This window comes from Planococcus citri, chromosome 3 (genome assembly GCF_950023065.1).
Source record: "Planococcus citri chromosome 3, ihPlaCitr1.1, whole genome shotgun sequence".
NCBI classification, from domain to species: domain Eukaryota; kingdom Metazoa; phylum Arthropoda; class Insecta; order Hemiptera; family Pseudococcidae; genus Planococcus; species Planococcus citri.
In genome coordinates, this window is record NC_088679.1 from 34,461,452 (window position 1) to 34,469,535 (window position 8,084).

Below are 8,084 nucleotides of genomic sequence, written 5' to 3' on the forward strand. Positions count from 1 at the left end.
CCTGTTCTGAGTTCGAAAATGCTTTTACATCATACACGTTGGTTCGGTAATTAATTTAAAATAAATATAGGTAATTGTAACTAGAGGCCTTTTTCTTGCTTACTTTTTGAATTATCGTCTAGCTAGATTTTACATTTTATTAGTTTGAGGTTAGATTAGGTACTTACGACCGTAAGTGTACAGGTATTTATGCATCTGTATACGCATACTTACCTACATAAATTTGTTCAACGCAGTTGCAATATTTACCTAGCTATGTATTTGCAACTGCTCTATTTTTCCCCTAGGTTTTATGGATGAATTTTCTCTTGAACAAATCTTCTCACTCAAAATCAGTCACAAGTAGGTACATAAATTACAAATAATTATTCTGTTTTCTTTTGTAACCATCTAGTGGTATCCTTTGAGGCTCGCCTCAAGTTCCTTTCCAAATGTAAAGTTGAGTAGGTACCTACGCCATTTTTCTAAAAATTGGAGAAGTGGACGTAAAAACCTAACAAACTACTTAAGTACTCATGTGTAAAATTTTTATTTTTTAATACATAAGGAAGTTTCATCCACAAATTAAGGAGTTCACCAATGCTGCATACTGTCTTCTCTTCTATTCAATATCTGCAGAGAATACGCCATCTGGGAAATGCTGCAAAGGATCCTCAGATAGAGCTGGTGAATGGCCAGGAGGTGTCCTGATAGGTGGTAGATGGATTAACACCATTTTGGTAGACTCGAGTGTTGAGTACCTACAATCTACATGTCAGTGCTGCTGAAGTGCCTGGAAGAAGTCTGTGTAAGATGCAGCCTACTGATCAACAGGACAAAAACAAAGATGATAGATGATGATAACTGACAGGCTGTCTAACAACTCGCCAGAGATCCAGGAAGTCGACAGAATCAAAGTTGTGAAGAGATCCTTGAATCCATCATTGAGAGTACCATCAGATGTGAAGATGAGGTACCTACATCACTGCTGCCAGCTCACCTAAACTGTGCTGACTCATTTGAAACAAATATGGAGCGATTCAGTGATAAGAAGGACCCTTAAAATATGACTGGTCAATGCGCTGGTCTTCTCTGTGTACCTGTAACTACACATCAGAGACTCGGACCATTTGCAAAGGGGATTGGTGACAGATTGCACAATGGAAATGTGGTGCTGAAGGCGACTGCTTCAAGAGGGACAGCAAGAAGAACTAATCACTCGATTTTGAGTGAAATTGGTGTGACCAAACAACCATCTACGGGGGTCCTTGGTTAGATACTAATTTGGATGGCTCACAAGACATGAGTCAATGCCATGGAGACAATATTTGTGCGAGGCAGGATAGAAGGAGCTAGAAGACGATTGTCAACCCAGTGGACTGACACCATTTGCAAAGCAACAGGCCTCAGCTTTACCAAATTCCTGAGAAGTGCACAGCAAAGAAGCAGCAGTGCATGCTTACCTGCAGGATTACATAACTGGAATGGTCACAATACCCCGCATGGGGTGATACATTTTGATGATGATGATGATGATGATAATGATAATGATTTTGACCATGTTAGAGGACAGATGGATAGAATGGAGAGGGGGTGTCATGCAGATGGGATAAAAAAATAAGCCAATATTTGAAAATGTTGATCAATTAGTAGATTTTGTATCCTTGAAGGCAAATACTATCAACTAACAATACTGGTAACTCCATTTAAATTACATTGAGCGTTTTTGTCACAGCAAAAGCGCGATCTGAATGGCCTGGACTGAAACTAACTCTTATCAAAAATGCGCTGATTGATTGGTTCATAACTGGTTTGAATCTCGCGTGTCTGTGAGATTCAAATCAACAAATCAGATGCGTGTGTAAAATTTAGTTACATGCCAGGTCGCTAGGAGGATAAAACGCCATTTTTTGATGGAGTTGCCAGTATTGTTAGTTGATAGTATTTGTTGAAGGATATTAAGGTTCATCGTTCATTCATAAGATTGCTGGTAATCAAGTGAACAAATTTAGTCATACTCATGTCCCACGACCCCCTCCCATCAGAACTTTGGGCAGAGATTTCTCCGTGAACTTTCAAAATTCTTTCAATTTTTTTTCACCAATGCTAATACTTTATCATTGAAAGCGAGGGTATGTAGCCATATTTTCTAATTTAGCTTTTTCCAGCGGAGATCTGAGCATCAATAGTACCTCCATTCAATTCCCAATGACAGCCACAAAATGACATAAATCAAAAATATCTTGACATACACTCGCTTTTGAATGTTTTCTGAGTAAAATAAACCAAACCCCATTAAAAACCGTCCAATAGTTTTTGCACAATCCCCAACCAAAGTTTGTAGTTTTCATCAAAAATTGCTACTGATAACCAGAGGGTAGAGAATAGCCTTAAGATTCTAATTTTTTAAAATAAATTTGTTGAAAATAAAGGTAAAAGCGTAGTCTTTACTTATGGCAATTTCATCAAAGTTTTAAATTTAAAATTTAACAGTTAAAGCTCAACAAACAAAATTTAAAAAACTTCAGCGAACACTTAGGTACCTATTTTTATTTTTTCATGTAAAAGAATAAGCTTATCATCAAAATAGAATCTCAACACCCTGAGTAGGGTGATCTTTCAATTTTGATCAACATAAGAAAAATATGGAACATATTGCAATTTAAAAAATTCCTCAAAAGTTCATAAAAATGAAAAATTCTGGCAAGGAAACCTATTTGATTGGCACTCTCTGATTTGAACAAAACAACAAAAGACCATGTTATGAAACCTCCGCAACTAGAATTTTAGACACCGAAGTTCATTTTTGGACTTTTGACGAATTTTTAAAATTTTAATACCTGGGTCGTCGTCGTGGTTCCTTGTCCTATACAGGACATTGGAAATCGCATTTTTGTGGTACCCTAACAGGGTGAGGCGAATGCCTATTGCCACTGGTAGCTTATAAAAATTGTTTCAAGTTGAACTTTTCAAACTTTTTCATGATTTTTTCTAAAACCAAAGTTAACCAATATGAATAATTTTCCTTTGATTCAACTTTCACAAATCCACAACTAGGTACTTACTAATTTTGGGTATCATTCTGGAGCCCCCAACGATTTTTCAATTTTCTCACAGAATCTTCAAATCACTCAACGGCCAAAAATGAACTGACGCCTGTAGGTTATCCCAATAGTAGAACAATTTGCTTTGAAATGTTCAGATGGCTTTTTATGCTTTCATCCCTTCAATGTTTTTTGGAGAGATTTTCTCAACAATTTATAAAAATTTATTCAACAACATTTCCATTGAATTATATTTTATAGCTATTACGTATTCATGCCTCTTGCTTTTCCCGAAGAATTCCGTGTTATGTCAATTGTCTTTGATCATTTCTAAGAAAAGTCACAGACCCATTCAAACATTTTCTCGCAGGTACCTACCGATTTTTAAAAAATATAGGATAATTAGGCAACATCCATCAAACAAATACGTGTCTACCGCATCAGATTACATCCTAGGGCGACAAAATTCTTCAGGGAAATCTCAATGTAGTATAATTTCGTGTGTAAGAACGAATGAATCGTATTGATGATAATTTCAGACGACACGATGAATATCGTAGAAGATCTCGTCGTATCGGACTGAAATTAGCAGCACTTTCTCGACTCAATTGGACGATAATCGAACGTCTGCTGGAGCAATCGAAGGTGTATGAATGTTTTGGACGAATGACAAAGTTTAAGAAGAAAAAAAAGAGAGTATTTTAATAATATCCGTAGATATACGTGCGTTCTTACGGTATGTCGTCGCTGAGAACAGCGAATACACTTTGCAGTGGTCATCAACGTGAATGCATATACGTAGCAGAGATTCGTGATGCAAACCTTTTCATCGGTACCTTATACATGGGAAGCTTTCTCAATATTGAGTACCATTGTAACGGATATAAAGCTTAAATAAGACGAAATAACGACGAAAAACTAGAAGAAAACTCTTGTTTCTTAACGAAAATTGTAACTACGTGCATTTCGAATTTTTCTAATTGTGACGTAATAATTCTAACGAACACGTCGGAAATGAAATTATATATAATGTAGATAATAAAAGTGCGCAATAGGTTACGGCAATTTTTTGCTTATGTTTGTGTCTGCGATAATTGATCCAAAAGGTGTTACTAAAATATCACGTCTTTGGTAGTATTTATTATAGTGATCCAGTTTATCCATACTATAGGTAGGTACCTACCTATATCCAATGCTACCTATAAGATTCTGGTTATTTTGAATTAACGTGCGATAAATGACGAGAGAGTGGAGAATAATACTACGAGAGAAAAGAAATCGTCGATCTTATTTTGACCTGTGTATTAGGCACCTTCTTTTATTGGCTACTTGGTATGTAAAAGTTTGTAGGAAAAAAAATTCAAATTTTTCAAACGATAGAAGCTCGTATAAAAATCATAGGCCTATTATATTTTTTTGATCTTGCCCTAATATTATAACTCGACCTATGCCTATACCTACAGATAGACATACGAATAAAGGTACACATAGATAACCTTATAGAGATTAAATTTAATTATATCGGCTGTGACAAGACTAATTCCGAAATAACTTAAGCAGTTGTTACTTTGATCTTTAACCAATTAAGATGATATGACTTCGCAACCGTTAGTATTCCAGTCGTTGTTTAACGTAGTAAATTACCTACCTATCTGTAACGGTTTTAGTTTAATTAACCGCTTTATTTCTATATGGTTTTATGAATTCTGTGAAGTAATGCCGTTTTTAGCCACGATGCTCGAATCGCTCACAGCGAACTAGATTTTGGTTGCGATATCCGTAAGTCATCGTAACCTTTGGTAGCGTTATTTTTTCGCTAATTCAAGGTCAACGTGTATAGTACGCGTAAACCGGCTGCACCTTTGTCTCGAATGGTTCCAGTGTCCATGTGCTTTGGTCAACTTTACTGTTTCAGTCATCGTCAGCTCTCAGTGACCCCTTAGGCACATGCCTAGATCGTGTCGTTAATGCCATCGAAGAACGCGTTGGAATTTGTTCGTGGTACATAAACGAGAACGAGAGCGATACTTAATTTTAAACTAAGCCCTCCAAGTTCAGAGTTCAAAATCTAAAGCATCTAATACCTCAGTACATGTGTAACTTATACATAAGTGTAAAGGAATAATAGCCCCCCATGGGCCTTTTTTTTATTTCCTCCCTGACCTCTGCAGACATGACTATAATATAGTTGATGTGTGGTGTTTGCGTGGGCGACCTCTAAATATTTTCATGGTGAAGTTCCAGAAATAATGCCTGGACCAGTGTCCTTGGTTCAGATACAATAAAGGCTGCCATGTTCTTATAGTACAGTGTCTTGATAAATTTTAGGGGTTCTTGCAGAGTTATCACTCAGTATCATTAAGTTGATGTGAGAAGACATGGACTTATGAGGTACCTAGATGATTTTGCAATTGTGAGCTCATCTGATTTTTTTAATAGCACCATAAATGACTTTTTCTCATGAGGGAATTTTTTGAACTTCCATTTTCCAATTTGAACGAAATCAAGCCAGATCAAAAGAACATATCTGAAAACCACAGTACCTGAAATTTCAGGTGCTAAAGTTCATTTTTGGCAAAGTTTCAAAATTATTGTAAAAAATTCAAAAATGTTGTTTTAAGGGCGTTTTTAAAACTTTCTCATAAAATGTAATTTTTTTGAGTAAAGTGAACCAATGTGAGTAGTTCCATCAATTCGACTCGACTCCTAAACATCAGTAACTCTATAGCTTCGAGCCCTGGGATCTACAGCGATTTTTTAATTTTCTCCGGGATTTTTAAATTATTCTAGAAAGGCGAAAAATGAACTTTAGCACCTCCAACTTTGATCGGTGCTCATTGGACACCCTCTTGGCCGTTTTAGATGATAACCGTGAGTGGCCTTTCCACATAAATTTGCAATTTCTTGAGAAATTCAAAAATTTGCTGAATCGATTTTGATCAAAATGATCAAATTTGAAATTTCACAACTAGGCTACTTGCCGGACATTTCTCCATCATCATCAAGTTTCAAAAGCTCAAAGCTTCCAACTCTCTAAATTTGAAACAGTTAAATTTCACAGCTTAGCAGTCACGACATTTTGCCTTTTTAAAAGCAATAGTTTTTTACTGCGAAACAGTACAAAATCTACTGAATTGGTCAGTCAAAATGATTTTCTAGTAGATTTTGTACTGTTTCACAGTAAAAAAACTACTGTTTTTAAGGGTGTACTTTAGCTTCCGATTTCCCGAGAAAATAGGTAATGAGTAACTTTTATTGAAAAATATTTGGCTGCCAAATCGAGAGTGTAAAATTATACTTTTTAATTTTATCAGTAAACAAATTACTGATTTGTTCGCGAACGAAAAATGAATAATTTTTGTGAATTTATTTTGAAAGAATTATTAAAAATTGTGCGTGCGCATTTCTGCATTAATTGTTGCACTCACACTCGCACACATTGTTATTAAATACGTTGGAAGCGTTGCCAAATCGAATTTTTCGTTTAATTTCGAATAATTTTCCAAAATAATTCCGACTTTCGATTGTCACGAATAACAGAATTTCCCTGGCCCAGCGCGTCACCACTTTTTCTCCACGACGTTGTCGTGGAAAGTTGTAATTGACGCGCTCAGCCGGAGAATTATACATATTTTAATTTTCATTTACTGCATTTTTAATGTGCTATGATATTTGATGTCTGGGTTCACGAAGTATTTTTAACGAATGGCGGATTTGTTTAATTTTCAGAATGATTTTTTAAAATTTTCAGTACACTGAATACGAGGATATTTTTTTCAATTTTTCAAAATTTTGACATGATTTTTTATGGAAATTTTTTTTTTATGGGGGCCCGCAGTGCCTCTAAAGTAAATTTCAAAAGTATCAAAACTTTGTCATAAAAATTGATAGAAATGAAATTGGGGAGAGGGGAAATGAATAAGCTTTCGAGCAATTTTCTGAGAAAACAGCACTTGTTAGTTGTTCGGAAAACATTAAAACAAAAAGAGGACTTTTTAGGCTGGCAAAAAAAATGATTGCTTTTTGGATATCTTGGCCAACAAAGCAAAATTAACACTCTCTGACAATTTTGTAAAAAAACGAGAATTTGTTGACAATTTTGGCAAAAACAGCATTTTTTTGGTGAATTTTGACAAGAACATGAAAGTTTGACAATTTTGGCAAAAATTATCCCTTTTTGACAATTTTACCAAGAATATTTACTTTTTGACAATTTCGACAAAAATGGATACTTTTTGATTATTTTACCAAAAATTGATGCTTTTTGACAACTTTTCCAAAAACATGACACCATGACTTAGGAAAATTTGCTAACAAAAAAACAGAACCTTATAAGTAAGTTCGCCAAAAACAGGACTTCTGATTGGCAAATTGTGAAATAGACAGAGGAATTTCAAAAAAGTGTGGAGGTAAAACCCATTTTGATAGATCACATGTCACATTTTTCGAGCACTCTGAAAAACATGATCAAGTTTTTGGGTCAAAATTCTTCTGAAATGCTCAAAAAAAGTTTTGTTTGTAATTTTTCCCCATATTTTAACCCATTTCTGCGCGTTGCATGATGCCTTTTTCAGAAACTTCGGAAATCATGACATTCATGACTCGATTATGAGCTCAAATAGAGTCTTTCAAAAATGCTCAACAAATTTTTTGTCAGTGTATTAGAATTTCTCGTGAAATTTTATTCCATTTTGATAGGTCACATGACATTTTATCAAAAATCCCAAAAATCAAAACTTGTCCGCCTCTAAACTTTTTTTAAATGTACAAAAACATTTTCGGCTAAATATACAACAGTTCATTTTTACTCAAAATTGTATGGAGATACGGTGCGTATTTCACAAAAACTGAATCCAAAATTGAAATATTGAAAATTGGAAAAACATTCAACACTACCGTTGCGTCGGCCAGATCTGGAATTATAATCAGAAATAATATTTTTTGTCCATCTGGTTCTTTATGCCTGTCATTGAAAAAATTGAAAAACCAGTTGAACCAGCTCATCTTATGCACTTCCAGTGCTCAAATCTCGGCCAAACAGTCTGTGCTAGATACCAAATC